Raw genomic sequence first — 22994 nt, forward strand, 5'->3', positions numbered from 1 at the left:
GACGCACTACTCAAGTGAGTACAGAGTGCACCAAGTGCACTACATTGAAGTGTACTTCTGGAAGTACGTGGATTGGAACACACTCTGTTTAGTGCTAATTTTGAAGTGTTAGCATGCAAACTCACTAAACTAAGAAGAGAAACCTGGTAAATACCTGCTAAACCTAATGGCTTTCCCATTAGTCTCAACTTTACTTTATGTTTAGTGCTTAATAGCAAATGTTAGCATGCTAAAACACTCAACTATGATGTAAACCTGGCTAAATGTAATATACATTCTGAACTAATGACAGTCTATTATACAGTTTATACAGCTTATAGTCTAAATATATAGTATGTACTGTAAGTCTAATGCACTGAGGGCCAAAGTGCAAATGTACGACGGAGTATTAGGACCACATTGAGGGAAAAAACATCTACAAAAAAAAGTAGTAATATTATGAGAATAAATTCATAAACTTTACGAGAAAAAAGTGGTAATATTAAGAGAATAAAGTCATATCTTAACGAGCAAAAAGTCGTAAAATTACGAGAATAAAGTCATAATTTTACGAGAAAAAAAGAAAATAACACGTAAAATGACTACTTTATATTATTATGACTTTAATTTCATAATATTACGACCTTTTTCTCGTAAAGTTATGACTTTATTCTCGTAATATTTCCACTTTTTTCTCGGAAACCTATGACTTTATTCTTAAAATCTCAGATTTCTTTTTTTCCCCTCAATGTGGCCCTAATACTCCGCCGTACCATAGACCTACAACAATGATAAATAAAAATGAAAATGTAAACAAAGAACAGTTATTCATTTCCATTTTTATAAATCCACAGGGAGCCACTGGAGAGGAGCTAAAGAGCCACATGTGGCTCTGGAGCCGCAGGTTGCAGACCCCTGATCTAGGGTGACCATATTTTCAAACCCCTAAACTGGGACCCTTAAGTGTACCGCACGTTCATGCACACACCATAGGCGTTTTCATCAGGATGGCTAACACGGAGTGGGATCAATAAGAAGGCAATGGGGGGGTGCATTAGAGGCTGTGACTTAATCAGGACTTATCTCATTCACTACTTTCTCCCCCTTTAATCACAGGGCTATCCCCCCTCATGACGCACTGACAGTCTGGGACTCCAGTAGAGAGTTTCCCTTGACTGGGACTATGGGAATATTATTCAACTTTAGTTTTGAACCTGAACCGTCTCTATCACAACATGTTCCTCGCCACAGTCTCAGGCTATTATAATTAAAATGTGGAGCTCAGACGACGTTTTGTTCAGGATGGAGACGCCGGCCGAAAGACTTTGTAGAATAATTAATCAAAACGACACGTTTCATGTGCACGTAAGCACGGAGGATTCTGTGGTTCAAAACTACACTAAATGTAACCAGCGGATATCTGTTGTGTCCGTGCGTAATTGTGGCTTTCCAGCGCGCAACATCACTCCCTATAGAGACTGAAGTGGTGTGCTGTGCTGGCTCTCTTATCTCATGCGCTCAAATTAATTAATGAGTGGTACATTATAAATGTATGTATAATATTGTTATTATTTAAATTGTGGTGAAAACCGGGACATTTGAGTGTTTATTTGATGTTGAGGTTGTTTATCAGATATTTGTCGGAACATAGCTGCTAGCAGGGCTGAAGACTCTTTATCTTTTAATTTTCTGCACATAATAATTGTCAGAGTATCTAAACTTAATCAAACAAAAAACTCATCTTAATCAATAAAAATGACAGATTAAAAAAGAACATTTACAGGTTGAGGTGCATGTGGCAAAGAAGCTAAACTGGCATTTCCCATCCTCATCTCTCTCTTTGCCTTTCAGCGCCGTACAGTCCCTCTGCTCCCACGCCGAAACCAAGATGATCATTTTGACCGGCACAGATGGACGATGGAGGACTTTCCACCGCCTTTCCTGGAGTGTCCCATCTGCTGTTTGAAGTCTGACAGGAGACCTGGAAAAGAAAGACATTGGGGTGAGATTAACCATATGAGATGTTTGACTGTGAAAATGCTCTTCTCTGGTGGTCATAAAGCTGTGCTGATATGTACAGTATATATATATAAATTTTTTTTTTGCTTCCTTTCTGTAACATTACGACTCTCGAACCACAAACTCTTTTACTTTGGCGGAGGCACACAGGAACAAAACCATAGTGTGGGCTGAAAAAAAAAATTGTGATTCTAGGAAACAAGATGCCGGTTTTAGAACAGGAAGTCTTCATCAGTTAAGAAGATTAAGACTTCCTGTTGGCTGTCTGAAACGACAAAGGCAGGAAACTTGAGTTTTGCGATACAGTGACAATAGTGTTATACGTTAAGAGAGAGAGAGAGAAGGGGGGTAGGGGATGCAGGTGGCAGAAAGGTTATGCAATTATGTACAAAAAGAGGGAAAATACAGGTATATAATATTCTGTCGCTCTCTTATACCAAAACTCATCACACAAGGTGTTCAATGGAAGTTGGACTAGTCCTTTAACTCTCCCTATATATCTTCCACCTATAGCCTTTGAAATCTGGCAGTGATCCAGCAGAGAGGTATGTGAACTCTGCTTGGCCCGGACCACCAACCAACCCCCCCCTCCTCAAATCCAGACCTCCTAACAATGTCTCCCTGTGTCGCAGTGGGGGGAAAAGAACGAGAGAGAACGAGTTAAACCAGCAGTGTGATCAATGCCCTCCACCCCCCCCACCCCACCCCACCCTCCTCATCCCTCTTTTCCCCCCTCTCCTTCCTTCCTGTTCCCTCCATCTCTGCCCCTGCCCGCTCTGGCGTTTCCGCCTTTGTGAGAAACAGACAGGTGGCCCTGACTGCTAATTTTAACCGGGGGGCCGATTGTCTGCCTGCGTTTCCCACAGCTATGTATAGACGCCTGCAATAAACCAAGTAGGTCAGTGTGTGACACTCACATACACATAAACACACACCTACAGAGGCAAACACACACACACCGGCGCCCTGACCTCTAAAAATGTCTGACTTGTCCATTCATCCACTCCCGCCTCTGTTGCAAGTGATCCTCCCCGATTGGCTGTCACTCCCGGCCAATGGCGGAGCTTCCTGTGCTGCCCATTCATAAAACCCCGGGTCATTGAGGATAATGTAGCGAGGGGCTAAACCCATAAACCGAGTTACAAATTAATATTAGAAGTGGATCTATGTCACATAAATATGTATTAAAGAAAAACTGCCTTTATGAGTTTATTACTGATATTAGTGCATATTGGTGGTGTAATGTAAACTGAATTTATAGTGTTTATTGTCAGTTATTTGCCTCGAATTGCAACTAGCAAATCTCTTTTCTACATTAGTGGAATTTCAAGTGGAGTTCAGTCCTTTAAATTTCAAGTTTTAAATGCATTCCTTTAAAGTCCATTCAGCCTGGCGCGGAGACACAACATTCCTGTGTGTTTAATGAGTAATGAACCGAGGGCCCCTGAGGCCGCGATAATTTCCCCTTTTTTGTTTTCTCAGGCTATCGCTCTCTTTCTGTCCCTCCGTCCCTCCGGTTCGACTCCAAAGCGCAAACACACTCCTTGAATCCAATCCAGTGTTGTTTCTTCCCCCTGTAATTACAACCCCTGCTAGTTTTCTGACCCCTTTCAGTGTTAACTGCCCACCCCCTTCGAGTGAACTATATGGAAACGTGTGACTGCGTCAAAGTGACTCATTTATATAGAGCCTAATGTGTGACTTCCAGAGAGGGAAAGATGGGAGGGGGGGCACTCATTCATTCAAGCTGAATAGATCCTTTTAGAATAACTTGATGAAATGTCCCCATTGAATGAACATTTCCTACCACTGATCGATTAATTATTAATAATTTATGGTATCTGTTCCAGCAGAATACATTGCAAGGAAGCCAAAAAATAAATCCCAATAATGTCTGGGCCTCCTTGTTTGTGTTTTTCACACTTTAAAGCTAAAAACTAGCTTTCAAATTTATTTCATATTTTTCTATAACATTATATATTTATTACTAAATAAGCAAAGATTAAAGTTGGGACAAAACATCCATTATTTATGAAGAGTTTAAGACTCAAAAGTGGTGCAAAACTGCTGCTGCTCTTTTCACCTACACATATAAGCAGCTGTTGAAAGGCATTCTGGGAAATGTAGTAAATAACCAACTCAGATAGAAACACATGTTTGAGGCAAAAACATACTTATTGATTATAAATTATCATATTTTATACAATCATATTATATAAAAGGTGTTTTTACCCTGTAAGAATCACAAAAAATATATATTTTATTATTATTTATTATACATTTTCTGTAATTTGGGGATGAATGTTGATTGCCGAGCCGCGACATAAAACCCATCCACTCAACAATACAAACTGTGTCATGATGTGATGCGAGGCATGTTTGCGATGGGCTATCCAAGATAACAAAAAAAAAAAAGAGGTGCTACCCATCGCCATGGAAACGGAGAGTAATTAGCACAGAGTGCTGTTCAGAGAAAAGGAGTGAGCATGATTTTGTGCGTGTGTGGGATGTGTTGGCCTGCTTTCAAGAGAGGAGCAACGAGAGGAGGAAGAGGAGGGGATGAAGTAACAGTCGGCGCAGGTTTCAGGTGTCGTCGTTACACACCGGCAGAGACAATAACTTCCTCTGTGCTGACTCATTTCTTTCGCATTGGATTTGATTAAGAAATTAGCACTTTTTGCTGGAGGAAAGACAGATTTCCTCAGCGCTGCTAAAGCCTCGCTGCATGTTTAAACAGGGACTGTAACTGGAAAGCTGGGTTCAGCTGTTGATCTGGCTCACGCTGCTACAGTCCCCCATGTTCTACGGATGTGTCCGTCCATCTGTTGGTCACGTGATGTTAGTTTCACTCATCAGATTTTTGGACAAAAGGCTCATATCTAGTGTGTTCCAGCATTTGAACAAAGACTTTTAAGGTCATCTTGCTTTTTTTAATGTGATGAATGCAAGCAGGAGGGATGGGACATAAAGACAGGAAGTGTAAACCAATGGGATATGAGATAGAGAGTGAAAAGAATTGATATTTATGAAGACGTCATCAAAGAGTTTGTTTTCCAGGATGTAAAAGTCATTATAGTTTGATATAAAATGCTTCTTTTCCTTAAACTATTTGTTTTTTTATTTGGATGGGCTGGAAAATCCTGAATACTTTTTGGGCTTCGAAGCTTCGGCGAGAAATATTCGAAGGTATTCGAAGCTTCGCGGCGCGGCAAGGTGCGGCACGGCAAGGTGCGGCACGGCACGGCACAGAAGGCTGACATGATTGTCTGTTTCCATCTCCCCTATTTCAGTGCTGCTGCAGCACTACTGTACACACCTCTACACACAACAAACAGCGATATCCGTCTGAGAATAACTAATAATAATTAATGTTGAATATGTATAATGAATAATGTTGTGGGATTATTCCTTATTTCATGGGCTATTTGGGGATTTATACACAAAACAAAACCACTTAGCATTGAAATACTGATTTGGAGGTCGATTACCATGGCAACGGTCGAAGCTTCGAAGCTTTGAAGCATTCGGTTCAGCCCTAAAAAAAAATCACTAAATTTGGTATCATATATTGCTTAAGTTAAAGTTAACAGTTTTGAAACTGTTTGGAAATCTGCAATCTCATTGGTACAATTTTGATAAAACTTGCAGCAATGATGCGTCTCGTCACTGATTGGCCTTCGGCTTGCTTGCATCATTGTCGGAGGATGATGCAAGCAATATTTCTACATGTGTAATCTTCCTTCTTTTGTGTATTAAAGTGACTCAGCATGATGCTGTTTACCGCAAATATCCTGCTTCATATTCATACATATCTACTTATTTGTTCAGCAGCAGCAGCAGCAAGGGTTGCCACTGAGCTGAAGGTTATAAATTGAACCCTGAAAGTGAACTTTAGCCCCCTTCTCACAGCTGATCTGCCCCCTGCATCGGTGAACAACAAATCTAATGTAAAAAACAATGTTTAATAAGACTGCTTAGTGCATTTCCACACACACACACACACACACACACACACACACTCAAAACACCCACACAGTTGGCTCGCAATTCGCCGCCGTTCTTCAAGCATCGAGCGACTCCTCAATCACTCCATTCTCCGCCGCAGCTAATGGCAGCCAGGAGCCCACAGGCGCGTATATGCTAAGAACAATTATGCAGATGTGTGCTAAAACCACTTTGCTGGTATAATCCAACAATCAGTCCATTATAGTAATTGTCATTAGCGAGTGGGCGATTACAGCGTCGACAGAGATGCTGAAGAACAGGCAGAGCGACGCTGGTTTTATGCAAATGTAGCAGAGTCCACATTTAATGTGTCAGATGAAATGTCGCTGTATTTCTGAAGTTAAGCTAGGGAGAGAGTGTGTGAGTGTGACCACCTGTAAATGATTTTAATAGAAATTATTATCTGAATTCAGTTTTTAAGGGATGTGCACAAATTATTTGTGAGGAGGTGGGGTCAGAAAAAGGGCCGTTTTTCTTTTTTTTTGCTGAAGGGAGGGTGGTCCAAGCCCCAAATTTATATTTTATTTAATTATTTTCATGTGCATTTAGATTGAATATCAAAGTAGTTGCCATACTGTATATTTTGCAATTTTTTCTAAGTCAAACCACAGCCCTGTCTCCTGAAAATTTCCATACAACCAAACTGCATTGTGATTTTCGTTTCAAGGGAAACATACATGTATTTTGTCGCGGATTAAGGTTGTTTTTGACGTATCGCAGGGCGCAGGGGAGAAGTCAGGGTGGCGGACAGGTCAACAAATACTGGACTTTCGCCCGTGTGAAACTAAAAGTCGACGTTCACTTATTTTAATCATGATGTTTTTACTAAACCTAACCAAGTAGTTTTGTTGCCTAAACCTAACCAAGTAGTTTTGTTGCCTAAACCTAACCAAGTAGTTTTGTTGCCTAAACCTAACCAAGTAGTTTTGTGAAATTTTTTCTGTTTTGTTCAATTTACAACGTTAACCACGTTTTTAAAACTGTTTAAAGTGTGACCGTAATCCGGGCTTTGCCTTGAAAAGTATGGGAGCATAATATTGTTTGAGACGTCGTTGCAAATTGCAACAAAATCCAATATTAATAACCATGGAGAGGGTCTTAACATAAGGTTCAGCCAACCTCCGACTCCAATACATTTTCATACAGTCCCTAACTAATGTGAAAAGATATTGAAAAGGCGTTAGATAGATGTTGTGGTTTCAATAAAAGTGTTTATTGTGGTGGTCAGTTGAATTTGATTAGTTTTTTTCTTCTTCTATGGTATCACCATAGTATTTTTAGTGGGACTTTTGGTTTTCCTGTGGTATCTGTGTACGATGCCAGTCGGTGGTGAGGTCATCTGACCACTTGGTCCAGTCCTAATGCATCAGCAGGGAGCTTATGGGTGTCATGTGAGGAGGCAACTTGTCAGCAGCTCCAATAATGTGGTTAACTTAAAGAGGAAGGCGAGGAATGTATCCTAAACTCAACCCCAGTCCTCCTCCTCCTCCTCCTCCTCCTCCCCTTCAGTCATGGGTTCTCCGCTGGGTAATCGCATACCAAAAACACAAGAATTTCCCCCTCTCTCCTCTCCAGGCAGGGGCTACCCCCCCTCCGTCCCTCTACAGCTGTTAAGCTGGCCTCAGTTCACCAGGAACAAACCAGAAACAAATTTTTACCTTCAAAGTAAAAGATTTCTTATGAAAATTTAAAGAAATTAAGTGCATTTAAAAGTAAGACTAGCAACCAAATTTAGTGATATTCTATGTCAAGTCATATCTGCGCAAGATTGTGTATTATTATTTGTAGTGTGTATGGTATTTTAATTCTTTAAGATTAGCTGGTTGCTATGGCACCAACTAATTGGGATCCTTAATCAAATCAAATAAAAAAATTATAGACATTTTTTGTTGGCGAATTAAAATTCAACAGATATTATATTGAAATTATATTTAAAATCATTTAACTGGAGTCCTAGTACCATTATAGCATACTAAAAGATTAATTGATGAATTGACAGAAAATTGTTCAGCAATTATTGTGATAATTGTTAGGATTTTAATTTTTTTTTTAGGGGGGAGGGGGAGCTAATGAAATTAATAGTTTAAATAAAAGCTGATGCAAGTCAAAAATAATTAATAATAATCAAAATATTGTGTAATTATTCCACCTTTTCCATTGAGGATTTATTGTTTTTCTTTGTTTTATATAATCGTAGGCTATACTGATAATTGTTAAGATTTTTTTTTTTGGTAGGGGGGCTAATGAAATCAATAATTTAAATAAAAGCTGATGCAAGTCAAAAATAATTAATAATAATCAAAATATTCATCATAAATAGACTGCCAATACAGTGAATATTCTTACTGTGTATAGCCTATGACAAATGGAAAAAAAAAGTATTTCCTTTTTTTGCATCACTATTGCAAGCGACCCTTATTTTGAAACATGTAACCAGGAAGTTTTAGGTGTTATTGCCTCACACTTGACGCCATCGGGCAGCGGTTCAGACAGCGGCTTTTGGAGAAGCGGGTTCCCAAACTGCTCTTAATGTGAAAAATAGAGAGAGAGAAAACCGTGCGTCTCTGCGGGGGTGGAGAGCTCGGAGAGCTTTGGAGACCACACACTTTGCGCATTGCCCCCCTTTCTCTCTCGCTCCCTCCTCACCACACACACACTTGGCTCTCAAAGTAGAGACACATTTAAGTTGGAAAAAGAAAAAAAACACGACAAACAGTGTAGATGTGGCTTTGGGTTTATCAAAAAAGCCAGAGTTTTGGTGCGTAAACGTGTTTAATAACGAAGCGGAGAGGCTGAAATGTGCTCCCGCATGGCCATTTTAATCATGATGTTTTTACTAAACCTAACCAAGTAGTTTTGTTGCCTAAACCTAGCCAAGTAGTTTTGTTACATTTTTTTGTTTTGTTTCAATTTTCAACGTTAACAACGTTTAAAAATGTGACCGTAATCCGGGAAAAAATATATCTTTGCCTTGAAAAGTAACTGAGAATGCAATTTAGTTGAATGGGAAGAGGCTGAAATGTGCTCCCGCATGGCCAAAGCAATGCATAACTCACATGATGAGGTGGACTTTGGTTAAAGTGAGCGGTTATTATTATTATTATTATTATTTTATTTATTTAAAAGGGACCATTTTAGAACATAAATGTCACCATTTGATGCACCAGATTATAGCTTTAAGATAATTCACATCTGTAGTCCCTTGTGTAGGTCAAACAAAGAACATACTACAGTCATACAAGAAATAACATACAAAAACGCACAATAGCACATCACAAAGTATGCTTGTCAAAGTAAAAGCAAGTCATGAACACCATGGAATAGAGATCAGTGAGTACAGAGCCGAGCAGCCTTTCAACAGAAGTTGGTTTTGATAAATGCTGATAGCGCTGCAGCTCCTCACATCGTCAGGTTAGGGTTAGTAGCGACACTTGTGTTGAATAAAACACAACAATACCGACTTGTTTGCATGTTTTTTTCCACTCTGATCACACGCTGCGTTGCGCAATCTGCATGGATATATGGCTGGTGCAGACGAACGAGAGAGGAAAAAAAAGTCTGTTAAAAACTTCCCCTTTCTCCAACAACAACAACACACTGGCGAAAGTTCCCACAGATCACCGGGAGATAAAGCTCCGTTATGATAAAGTGTCTCCACTTACCGTCTGCTGGCCGCATGTGTCCACCCATGAGAGAGAGAGAGAGTGTAGTGTGAGTGTGCGTGTTTGCAGGAGACGCATACCGATACTAGTGGTCGGAAGCGCAGCAGCAGCGTTGCCTCTCCATATCATAAGGGGGGGATTCTTCAGCTGCTGCTGCTGCCTGGGCTCTCAGTGGTGCACAAACTGGGGTCCGGGGACCCTCCGAGGGGAGCAGGATGAGGAGAATAACAAAGCCACAAGTGGTGCGAGGTGATGTAGAGGAGCTCAGTGTTGCGTAAAATCAATGTCAGTTCATTAAAGTAATCCAATCCCTGCATCTAATGGGCTGTTAAGGCAGAACTCCCATTGGAATTTGGTACAAACGAGATAATTGATTGGCAACATCTTAAATTTGGTGTTTTGTGCATGATATTTGGTGTCTGAAATACAAATGAAAACTCAAATTTTAACTGTTAATCTGGCATTATTGTCATGAATATAAACTGAATGGCATTTTAACCCTCATAAAAGCATTTCTGATTTTTACTTTTTTGTAGTTGCGCATTTATTGGCTACGATACCTCAGCCAATTCTAAATGACATAAAAATTTAATTCAGATGTAGTTCTGAATGGGTTATCAGGTGGTTCACCTCCCCGCTTATAACACTCACTGCATCACCTCCGACTAGATTATATCCCAAATTCAATTATGAAAAAGACATAATCCCTATAGAAATATTACAAGAAATATCATAAAGTCCCTGTAGGACAATATATAATGTCCCATATGGTTTATTTAGGATGCGATGGAACAAGTCAATCCCTGACATTTCATAGAAAACACTGCCAATTCATGCACATGGAAACATCACTCTTCTTTCTCCTCACGGGCGACAATTTGAAAACGCAAGTCTGTGTGTGTGATTTCCCCACCCTAACACCTTCACACATAACACATGCACACACAGTCTGAATGAATCCTGCAGCAGCAGCGGTGGTGGTGGCGGCGGCGGCAGCAGCCCCGGAGCGCTCTGCTGTTTTTAATTGAACAGATAACAGACTGAATGGTTTTGTCTGCAGTGGAGAAAAAAAAAAAAAGAAAAGGGAAGCCTGGGAGATTTGTACTCCTCTCCTGCTGCACTGTGGAGACAAAAAAAACGCCTGGCATCTCTATCTCTCTCTTTCCTCTGCAGTGGCTCAACACCGAAGCATGGGCAGACGCAGACAGGCATACAAATAGGCACCTGGGCACATACATGGCACGTAGAGAAACATCAAGCTTACCAGCAGGCTTCATCCAGACTGTTAAAGCCCAGGGCAACCCCAGACGCCGTCTTTATTTCTCCCTCATTTCTTCAACTACCTCTGCTGCATCCTACAGTACAGGAACCCCCAGTTTCCTCCTCTCCATCCCTCTCTCTCTCTGCTCTCCACCACACTGATCTTTTAAGTCTACCAACCTCTCCACTGATCAATGGACAGCCGGCGAAAAGCGAGCGCTCGCTGCCTCCACCTCCTCCAGCTTTGTGTGTGTGTGTGTGTGTGCGTTTCGAGGAGAGGAGGCTTTCCAACCCACACACCACTCTCCAGAGCTCTCAGCCTCCACAGTGCCTCATCAGTTGACCACTCCACACCCCTACGCAGCAATTGTGCGCACACCTACACACACACAGTAGGGGCCATTAAAGGCTAAGCCCACATTTCACTGTCACCTAGATTTTTATTTCGAGGGGGGGTTGTACGTCTTAAGAAGAGAAGCATCCTCAGAAGAAGAGCACCTGTGACTCATCTTAAGTATAGCTCGTAATGGCAGTATCCATTATATGCATAACCAGGTGGCTTAGGCGGTTGAATAGGCAGCTCCAGGCCATGCGGCGACTTTGGTGAACAGCTTATCTTGTTGTGCCTGACAGAACATAGCAGAAATACTCACTTTTAGTCAATTCCCTTGCATGAAACATGAAAAATCGCATTTTTTCACACCCTCTCGAAGTGTTTTTAGAGGTTAGAAATGGAAAACAAACAAGGGAACAGGTTTGATAGAACAATACTTCAGTTTGAATGGAGAGAATCTAAGCAACCTGCACCGCAACAGGGTTATAAATACTGATCTAAACTCATCCCGCAGTTCCTGCTGGGTGAGGCGGAGAAGCCATCAGATGAGAATAAAATGCAGGCGATTCAACGGTGGCATCACGAGGGGCTAAATCTAATAACGGCAAAGAAAATTACCGGGTTGAGGCCCCAGAGTGCCACGCTCCGACGCTAAGAGAAACAGCATTTTAAATGGGATAGAAGGGTCAAATATATATTTTTGAACAGAGAAGTTTAATGTTTCAAGAGGGTGATGGGCATCGTGGCTGCACAGGCGAGGAAGGCTGATTGACAGGTGACAGATGCCGGGCAAAAAACACCATAATGATGGGCGCTTAGCAGCAAAGATGGAGGTGCCATTAAAAGAGAAAATGAGCTTTGGGCTACTTTTAATGCACTTACAGTTATACCAGCATCCATCTGTGCAAAATTGTGTCATTGTGGCGATAGGGAGATGTTCATAACGCTTGTATGGAGGCTCAATGATGCCAACAGGAGGAGGTCCTGGTTCAAGTCAGCATAGACTTTTTGCTAAATTTAATCAGGACCCCGATCTTTGCCCAACCTTAAGGTTATGATCTTTGCTTTTTATTTTTTTGGGGGCTTTTTAATCGTGAACCAGGAAGAATAAAGAGTAATAAATGCTGCGTCAGGAGGAGGTCGGGGTGGATGGGTGGGTCAAAAAACACCAAGACTGTCGCTCAAGAGACCGGAGCTCAGATATCGTGTGAAACCAGAAGTCAACGTTGATTTATTGTCACGTAACTACGCCTGAATCGCGAGTTACGCCACTTCCTTAGTTATTTTAACCCAAACCATGATCTTTTCCTAAACCTAACTAAGTAATTTTGTTGTCTAAACCTAACTAAGTAGTTTCCTGTGAAGACAGAAGTTTATTTTGAAAAGAGTGTATGCATGTAACGAGCAGAAATTGACACGTGTCGCTGGACATTCGTAAGAAATCGCACGGAAAATGAGGAATACGTTTTTGCACGATATCATACGAACCGTTGTATGAGGATACGTTGCTCGATTAGATTGATTAAATACCTCAGAAGTTTTTGGATGTGCGTACTCTCTTATTCTGCTACAGCCAGTTAACATGTTTACACTCATTAATTACCTCTCTATATAGCAGTTTGCATTGTCAGTGGCGGAGTCCGCCATTCGCTGCGCTGGATTCAAATGGCGTGCACGGGGTAACATATTTGCCTTGGTACATGTATAAGTATAGCTAAAGCTTACATCTATCAGGCATAGTGGGGTCATTTATTAGTATTGAACTTGCTCACACATGGGTTAATCAGGACAGCTACATCCTGATTTCTACAGCGCAACAGAAGCTCTCTAAATTGAAATCTGTGGCAGGTGCTGCAGGTTATCAGTGGTTCACTCAGAGCAGAATCAGAAGCAGCTGATTCATTTCTAATTGAATAGACTGGTTGATTAATTTCACTATCAGTAATAACACTGATGTCAGTAGTAATTAATTAGAGTACATCCGTCCTGTCATGCTAATAAGAATATTTGACCAGACAGACAAAGAGAGAGGTACCAGGTAGGGGTTGACTAACAACATTTCAACACTGTTTTCTTTCCGTGCAGGGTGAATGTAAATAAGTGTACATAAAAGCCAGGTCTTTTTGAAAAGCCTGTAGTCCGTAAGTAGTTGGCAACGCGTGGGTGGCTTTGCAAGCTGAAAACAATTTGCTGGAGATCGCGGATAAAAAAAACACTCATGTGGCTCGTGTGCTGGTGTGTCGCCAGGTGTTGGTCTAATGAACGGAACCAGAAAATAAGGCTGTTCACATGTCAGTGCACAGAAGAGAGACGGGCCAAACATGATTGAATGATAGTAATGCTCACAGAGAGTTGATATTTAATCTTGCCATGATAAAGGTCACACTTGCACTTGTAATGCCAGCGCTGGAAGTGATAGAAGAATTTAATTGTCTGCTGTTTTTGTACCGTGGATGCCGCACGACGTGTAATAATATTGGCCTCGGCTCTACCTGCTCTGTCTTCAGGGCTGGCCCCCGGACCTGCTTCATTAATATCACTGGCAGACTCTGAAATACTCAGTGGACGTCTTCCAAACTAATATAGCTCATCTTGAAAACTGAGCTTGTAAGTTTAGGGGTTGTTTTACAATGCAGAAGAAAATGTGGCGTGGTTGCAAAGTAGACTGGTTGGACACAATCCTGATGAATTATAGCTGCAAAGGTGCAACATGGTGTCTTAGGGGGAGATGGTCATGGGGAAAAGGTCTCCTCTGGTATCACAGTGTCACTTGTCACCAACGGTGTAATGAAACTAAGTACATTTACTCAAGTACTGTACTTAAAGCAGGGTGGGTATTTGTATTTAAGCAAAACATTTTTGTTATACTTGTCGAAATTCTCATTACATCCCGGCAGCAATCAATAAATCAAATGCTCACACATCCAGGGTTTGTGTCCCGTGTTCACAACGTTCAGTGTCATGTTCACTGTACAAACATAGTAGTTTTAAGCCCGACCATGTAGTCCTAAACTATAGTGACGCCAAGAGTATCTATAGTGGTTTTGATGTCAAAAATATGTGACAAGTTGGAATGAGAACGTGTTGGGCTGTCAGTGTTGTGCGACTTTCTCGCTAGATTTAGCGACTTTGGGAGCTAGTGCTGAATTGGAAAAGAGTTGGCAAAACTGGGCGGTGCTTTGCCATTGTTCCGACGGCCCATTATTCCAAAACCCCAACTGTCCAAAAACTGTCCCATTGGACTGAAAGCTAATTTTTCCGACAGCCCATTATCTCGAAAAACCAATGCCCATTGTTCCGAAGGCCATTACTCTGAAAATACAAATTCTCCGTGCAACGAACAGAAGCACATGGCTAAGTATTGTGCAAAATAACGTCAGCGGATATGTTTTTTCCTACCATGGCGAAGGCAAGACCCGTCCTACTGGCTTACCCTGGTATTCTTACCTTTAACCTAACTAATCTCACTCCTCCTACCTAAATGTATCCAACCCAACCAACGAAGGCTACGGGTAATAAGAGGCAGAGTGGTAGGTCATGCCTTCACCAGTAGGAAAAAAAAAAATCAGGAAGGTCCGATGACATCATTGTGCATAATAATTAGCCATGTGCTTCTCACAGAGAGTTTGTATTTTCGGAGCAATGGGCCTTCGGAACATTTGTTTTCGGGATAACAGGCTGTTGGACAAATGGGTTTTCGGTCCAATGGGACATTTTTCGGACTATTCAGGTTTGGAATAATGGGCTTTCGGAACAATACTTTTTCAAATCTAACATAGTCCCGCTGGTATCTTCAATGTTACCTATCCAAGCTTTAGTACAATTTTGAGGTATTTTACTTGAGTATTTCCATGTTATGTTATGCTACTTTATACTTCTAATCCACTACAATTCAGAGGCACATATTGTACTTTTTTAATCCACAAAATGTATTTAAAAGCTTTAGTTACTTTGCAGATTCAGATTAATAATACAAAATATGAATAAACTAATACATTCTGATGTACTATTATAGATTGAGCTACCCAACAGTATATAAAGCAATTCAAATTAGTCCCACATTCACCAGCTGACATAATAAATACTATAATTTAATGCTAATACTTTTGTACTTTTACTTGAGTAAGCAATGCAGGGCTTTTACTTGCAACAGAATACTTCTACACTGTATTCGCTGCTTGTCACCATGTTTTATTTTATCTTTGAAAGCATGTGACTGAATGTATTTTTCATGTATGTAAGGAAACACTGATTTCATTTATGAGCCTGGGTCTCCCTTTAGCATAAAAGCTCATCATTAATGACCTCAAAATAACACTTGCTACATTACATATCTGCTAGGCTCATTCATGCATATGTAGCTACGTATGAAGGTGCACATAAACAGGTTTTCCTGAACATAACCCCAGCAGGGATATGATCTGGTATCCTGCGCGCATGTAAAAGCGCTCATTTAATCATGGTGTAGGAGAGTAAACTGCCTGTCTGAGCCCGATTCATTTACATAGGTAATGGTAGGGGTAGTGCTCAAAAATGTGTGGGGGTGGAAAATATACAATCCTCCACCAGCATACAAAAACAGCCAGAGAGAGAGAGAGAGGGAGGCAGAGAGGGAGATGTAGGTGTCAGGCTCCTGAAGCACTCTAAAATGATGGGTAATTACATTTCAAATTACCAATGGGAACAAGAGCGAACTCCCTGACTTTGGTCCGCAAGGGAAATGCATTAAGAGCGCTGAAATCAGTGAGCAATAGGTAATTTCTAGAATTCTTGTGTTTAGGCAGCGCTGATTTGCATATCTGAAAATATCAGCTTTAAAGGGCCACTTCACTCAACAACAAACCCGACTTATTTTGCATCTCATTTCAGAGAAAGTCGTTACACAATTTCATGTGAGTTATTTTGAGAATCAGTCGGTTTATATTTCCGACGCGTCTGAAGTTTAAAGCTGCGTTGAATTAAAGGTGCACTGTGGAGTTTTCTTGTAAACAAACACATTTATGTTTACATCCAAAATTGATTTTCTGACATTGTGAAATATTTGTTTACATCAGTGTTTACATGGACTAGCACTCTTATTCTTTCTTCTTCTAGATTTCTTTGCTAGCATAATGCACATAATATAAAATAAATAAATATTTTTTTGTCAAATAAAGTAATCGTATATTATATACCAGCAATCTCTGAGTTAACTTTCTGTATTGGTTTAAAGTAGGGCTGTCGAAATTAACGCGATAGTAACGCGCAAATTCGTTTTAACGCCACTAATTTCTTTAATGCATTAACACAATCGATCTTTCGGAGGTTGTAGCGGGCTCAGTTTTAAAGCTAGAGTGCAGATATTGATATCATATGAAACTAGAAAACCTAAGGAATCCATTGGTACAGTTGGTACCAACCATGTCATACTAGCTTGTCGAGAAGGAGGTTAAATAACGCTCCAAAATTGTGTTAAATTCTGGCGAAGAAAAACGGTCATGGCCATTTTCAAAGGGGTCCCTTGACCTCTGACCTCAAGATATGTGAATGTAAATGGGTTCTATGGGTACCCACAAGTCTCCCCTTTACAGACATGCCCACTTTATGATAATCACATGCAGTTTGGGGCAAGTCATAGTCAAGTCAGCACACTGACATACTGACAGCTGTTGTTGCCTGCTGGGCTTCAGTTTGCCATGATTTGAGCATATTTGTTATGCTAAATGCAGTACCTGTGAGGGTTTTGGGACAATATCTGTCATTGTTTTGTATTGTTAATTGATTTCCAATAATAAATATATACTACATTTGCATAAAGCAGCATATTTGCCCACTCCCATGTTGATATGAGTATTAAATACTTCACAAATCTCTCTTTAATGTACATTTTGAACAGAAGAAATTTATGATTAATCTGCAATTAAATATCTTTATCGATTGACAGCCCTAGTTTAAAGGGATCATATGATAAGAAGATAATTTACATTTACACAGCTGCTTACTTGGTGTAAACTGCTCAGAATTCCAATGTACTTAGGCGCAAATGGCAAATAAAACTCTTGAATCTTACTTAAAAAAATCAATAATTGACACGCCAGAGTCCGACATCAGAACTGCATCCATAGCAACGGTTTGTTATAAAGAAATAACAGACCGTAGAATACTGTGACTGATTAATCAGAATCAAGTATTCAGCAAAGCCATGTAATAATAGTGGTTATTAGTGGTTTACAGGTGTACTCTCCACCCAAACACCCAAAGAAGAAATAACCACTAAATCCATCCAATCAGTGTCAATCAAAGCAAAGATTTAACCCTTTATATACTGTACATAATGCTCCTTTATCCTGTAATATAAGCCAGTTGGTGGATTTTTATTGTGTTTTATGTTTTATTCTTAGGTAGAAGAACTCCGTAAGAAAATGGCTTCACTACTAGCGAACAGTTAATATCAGGTAAGAACAACCTTTAATCCTTTCAATGCACAAGCATACTTGCCAACCCTCCCAATTTTCCCGGGAGACTCCGGCTTTTCATTGCCGTCTCCCGGTTTCCTCTTCCTTCCTTCCTTTCTCCATTATTTCTCCCGATTTATGACAAATGTTCACACCTTTTTTTTCCTTTTTTTCGTTATCTCAACCTGTTTCTGGCACTGTACATCGTGTATAAGCTGTACTGTTTCCTCCCAGACAACAATACAATGGTTTCAAAATCCTCCTCTATTTTTAAGGTCTCAAGGTTGGCATGTATGGACACAAGTCAGATTAGGATAATTTGTTTTGTGGCCTTTTTGGGAAGTAAAACCAAATCTGTGCTGCAGATTTACTCCTCTGCATGTGTTTCTATACCAGTCTGAGGTAGGCTTTTTTTTTTTTTTTTTTTCACCCGACTATATTTCTTTTCATTTTTGCGGCTCCCTGGCTGACTAGTCAGATTGTTGCTATGGAATGTGCTGTGGGACAAAAGGAGCGGAGATCCAGAAACTCAGTGACCTCCTGGAGAGGCCTCGCTCTCTTTTCTCCCTCTCACTCGTCCACTCTCTTTCTGTTCGTATCTTATTCTCTTTCCCTCTCGCTATATTTCCCTCTCCGCTCTCCTCTCACTCACTCTTTCTCTCTGTCAGGCTGCTGTACTTTGATGCTGGCCCAGGTACTCTCGCTTGGCCTCTTTCTCCTCTCTCTCTTACACACACAAAGCTATATATTCTTAGCCTGCAACAACACAGGCTCGTGCATGCACAAAAACACACACACACACAACCTTAAACACACACTCGCGCAAACAGGAATGTGTGGGAATCTCCCTCTGGCTACCTCTGTAACCTGCATCTGAAGCTGGTGAGGGGCCAAGAAGCCAACAGACCCAGGAGACGAAATGCAAATAGTGGAGAAGCTGGTTGGCTGCCTGGCTGAGATCAAAGATCCTCTCCACATAGCTCAACTCCGCTAGACATGCATGAACAACATTCGCTTCCACACGCAGTCTGCATGTTTGTGTAGGTGTGTGCGTGTACGTATTTGCACGTGCATGCATGCGTGCATGTGTGTGTGTGTGTGTGTGTGTGTGTGTGTGTGTGTGTGGGCTAACCAGCAGCAGGATTGTGGGGGTGCGAGTGTGAGAGCAGTAACATTTTACCATGAGTTCATACTTTCAAGGAATTTGCGCTTTAGGCAAATGAGTCATGTTGAATAAATGATAGCTGACCTCGGAGGAAGCGGTTTCAAACATGCGCTCTCTGGTAAATAAATAAGATCAGTCGAATCCTTTTTTTTTTGTTCTCTGCAGAGAAATGTGTCTTTAATTATGCCCCAGAGCTTTGAAATCTTTTCATCTGTCTCCAACTGTTGGCCATCACCTGCGTTTTTCCTAGATTGAGCCGTTTGCAATCGATGGCAGATCACAGGTTTCGTCCGTCTTCTGAGACGAAGCAGTTCTTTTTTCACACTGGGTGTAGGAATCGGGCGGATGAAGCTAAAGCTGTAGCGTATAGATGCACACAGAGGTGGAGCTAAGAAGCAGGAAACAACAGCAGGATGCATATTCTCCCCCGCTCCTACATTCCCATTTAAACCACCTCATTTACCACTGCCATATTTTTTTGAAATATTGTATTTTTTACTTTTTGCTTTGTTTCTTCTGTCTATACCAGGGGTCTGCAACCTGCGGCTCTTTAGCCCCTCTCCAGTGGCTCCCTGTGGGTTTTGAATAACTGTTTTTTTGTTTCCGTTGTTTCATACCTGCGCTAAAGAGTGCCTTGTGCGGCACGACGGCCATGACAAAGCCTCCGTATTTGACGCACTTGGATTGGGGCTCGGGTTGGGTCACCGTAGCGTAAAGTCACAACGGAGCAGCATTTTATGAGCAACCGTCTTCCATAATTTGATGTTTTGTTTGCAGGGTACTGAGATACAGAGTACCAGTTGGGGAGAGAAAGGCAGTTTATGTAAATTTGTACTTTTTTTTTGTATGTTTGTTGGTGGTGCTTTTCATTTACAGTACACCATCTGTTAGAGTATGAAGATGTTCTGTCTTCCTGGATTTAATTTAAATCCTTTTTTACATAAAAACAATGAGGTTAAGTCATGTTTTAGTTTTATTGGGGCTTATAAGGAGTTTCTGTTATTCTTCATAATATGCATCTACTGCTGGAGGTAATCCATATCGTGTGATTATGAAGTGTGTATCGTGTGTTAATCATATCTGATTAGACGGGAGTAAATCTCCCAAAAGCACGGGATGTGATGTTTTTAACGTTGGATGTTGGAGAAAGAGGAGCCGAGTAAATGATGAAAAACTTTTAACCAAAATTAGAACAGAACACTGTGCAGCAGAAATTTATTTGAGTTTGGAGTTTGCCATCCACCTCGGGCAAATAAGCCCCAGGGAACGTGTGCTGAGATACAGGTAGGACAATTCTGCTTTTAATTGGATTCGAGAGGCTAAAAATAAAAAATGCTTAAGTGCATAAATGAGTTAATTGAAAAGCAGCAAACAATTTAGATGTGCAGTGCTGATAGCCTGCGTGGACCGAGGCACTTAGCTCTGAAAACACTCGACATGAACATAAATAATAATTGATGAAAGCAGCACGAGGGGAAGAATTTATTGTGATGTTTTTTGGGACAAAAGATCACGACCTGGCGTTCATGCATTTAAAATGAGGATCTAGTCTTTAGAAATGTGTCTCAGTCAAGGACTGAAGCTACTTACCATTTAATAATTTTCGTGTGTGCCATTCCTCATTCACATCATGATATTTTTATTAATATTTCATCATTCAATATAAAGGAAATAGTGAAAGTGTTGCTACTTCAATAATTCTTCTTTTTTCCCCCCCAAAGAATATCAGGGGAAATCTGACTCTGAGAGAAATCTAGTTAGATAAATAAATAGATTTACTATGGAGACAGATTCCTCTCTGTGCCGAGTATGAATTTCCATGTATATTGAAGCATTTCTGTGCGCGTCTCGTGTGCAAGAGAAGCGAACAAGAACACATGGAGCGCGTGGGCGTCTTCTGGCAAAGAGCGGCCACATTGCCTCCTCTACAACAAAGACGAGGAACGCTACATTTCATATCTGCCAGCGAGATTTCTCGACATGAATCCGAGGATGTCAGTTTTAACTTTTAACACCGGAGTCAGGCTGAAGGATTGCTGCACTATCGCCGCAGTTTCAAGATATATATATTATGAATTACGTGTATTGACTGGTAACCTTGATGAACAGTAGGAATCACAGAACTTTGAAGCCAGATAATCCTTTTTTATTGGAGCGCCTGCTTGTTGAGAAAGACATTGTGTTGAACTTTCATATGCTGGTTTCCCTTGACGGGGTGGACAAACACAAACCGTGTTCTGGCACACACACACACACATCCTGGCTATTGAGTGCAAAGTGAATCATCGTTCCAGACAATATCTTTGTCAAACACTCTGGCCTTGACAGATAGACATCGGCAGATTCGCAGAGCCATGGCAACAGTCAAAGTGTGAATTCCCGCTGATGAGAAGAGAGTGTGTTTGTGCTTTACAGAAATTGGTTGGTTAATTCCTGCACGGAGTCTGCTTTGCTGCAATCGCTGAGAAAAAAGCTGCCAAACGCAACACAGATAGAGAAATTAAATTCCAATTAAAAAAAAATATCCACTGTTGGCGTGCACGGAGAATTCACAATGTTTAGTGACAATTCTGCAAACTAAAAGTAACCGAAATATTACATTGATGCAATTCATCCCATCAGCAACATGTTATGGATCACAATTTAAACTTTAAAACCCTGCCAACACCTCTTTTGTTTTCCCAAACAGGGCGAGGAGAGATACACCCACTCCTAGTGTATATTTGCATCTAAATCACATATATTTAGACTGCCGGTGAACCAAATCTAAGCAGCTATTTCTCGCTTCTGTAAGGACGATAATTAACATATTTGTCAAAATGCAACATGACAGCAGATCCCCCTCCTGAACCTGCGAGAAGCCTTTTAGAGCATGAACGCTGCGAAATATGTCAAAGTAAAATAGGGGAGGAAATATGGTAAAATGGCACACCAACACACAAGTACTTAGGACAAGAGTCAACAAAAGCTGAGCGTGGGCGGAAGTGGTGAAGAGGAGGGAAAGGGAGGCGGAGGAGGAGGAGGCAGGTGATGAAGAAGAAGAAAGGCAGCTCGGCTAGCTGTTTTCAAATCAGGTCTGATGCCGGGGCGTTGAGGCTGTGGCACATTACCTAACAAACAGGGAGAGTCTGCGGTGTCAGATGAATGAACGGTTGGTTGTTTATCATGTAAACGACCAAAGATGAATAAGTCAGTAAGTTGTCAGAAAAGCTGAGTGAATCTACAGGATCAAGTGTTGAAGTGCTCGAGTGAGTCTGACGTAGTGAAGTGTTTCGTACAGAATGCATGCACGTAGAAATGTACATTTAGTTTATTTACTTTATAGCTAAGCATCTTGTAAGCCTGTGTTCTGCTCTGGCTTTTATTCATTTCCGAACATTGTAGTAATCTGATGACAGAGTCTTGGAACCTGCTTGAGCTGTGTGACATCAAATCTGCGTCCAAAATTCCACACTAACATGAGTATGTGAGATTTCTAGTATGTCCAAAACCCTAGTATGAAACCAATAGTGAATGAATTACATACTATTTCTGGGGAAGTATTAGAGTATGCAATGCTGGACACTACGGCGGCATAAATATCCCACAATGCAATGCAGTATTGACGACAACGTTCACAACAGACTTTGACGGACAGCTCTGTAACGTCAATAACACCTCAATTTAACTGCAAGTATAAATAATATAATGATATATATTTTAGATTAATTCAGACTTTGATTTATCACAAACCGTTGTTTTAGTCACATGAGGTTGGTCATGGGTTACCATGGCTACACATCATTCATACAATTGTTTGTTCACACAAAAGTATGTTGGACTATAATTGCACTCGGAGAGCGCAGACGTCCTTCTGATTTGCAGTCGAGCAGCTTAAAGGTGCAACATGTACCACTCTGGTGTGGTACTCTGAACAAATGAAAGCCTGTTGCTGCAAATTAGTAGCTAATGTTGCTATTAGTGTTATTTTTATCCCTCTGACACTGGAAATGATTTTTCCGTCTGCCATTATATCATACTAATAGTCGAGTTTGTGGAAAGCACTTTTGTGCCGTGAAAGAAAATCTGACCCTTAAAACAAATTAGAGCTGCTGCTATTTTTCTAAGGATCCTTTAAGATTATATTCACTTGTCTC

The 22994-nt window shown here is 40.8% G+C and overlaps 2 long non-coding RNA genes across 2 annotated transcripts in view; both read left to right on the forward strand.

Annotated features, from left to right (window-relative positions):
• The first annotated feature begins 152 nt into the window (after positions 1 to 152).
• LOC141763069 (uncharacterized) lies at positions 153 to 864 on the forward strand. The gene is made up of 2 exons (XR_012593004.1): positions 153 to 427; positions 474 to 864. It is a non-coding gene; the product is annotated as an uncharacterized LOC141763069 (long non-coding RNA).
• A 981-nt stretch (positions 865 to 1845) lies between these two features.
• Positions 1846 to 22994, forward strand: part of LOC141763067 (uncharacterized) — a 64034-nt gene continuing 42885 nt past the window's right edge. Inside the window, exons 1-2 of the long non-coding RNA XR_012593002.1 lie at positions 1846 to 1981; positions 17640 to 17693. This is a non-coding gene — a long non-coding RNA (uncharacterized LOC141763067). The remainder of the gene's footprint in view (positions 1982 to 17639; positions 17694 to 22994) is intronic.

Source organism: Sebastes fasciatus, chromosome 24, assembly GCF_043250625.1.
Source record: "Sebastes fasciatus isolate fSebFas1 chromosome 24, fSebFas1.pri, whole genome shotgun sequence".
NCBI classification, from domain to species: domain Eukaryota; kingdom Metazoa; phylum Chordata; class Actinopteri; order Perciformes; family Sebastidae; genus Sebastes; species Sebastes fasciatus.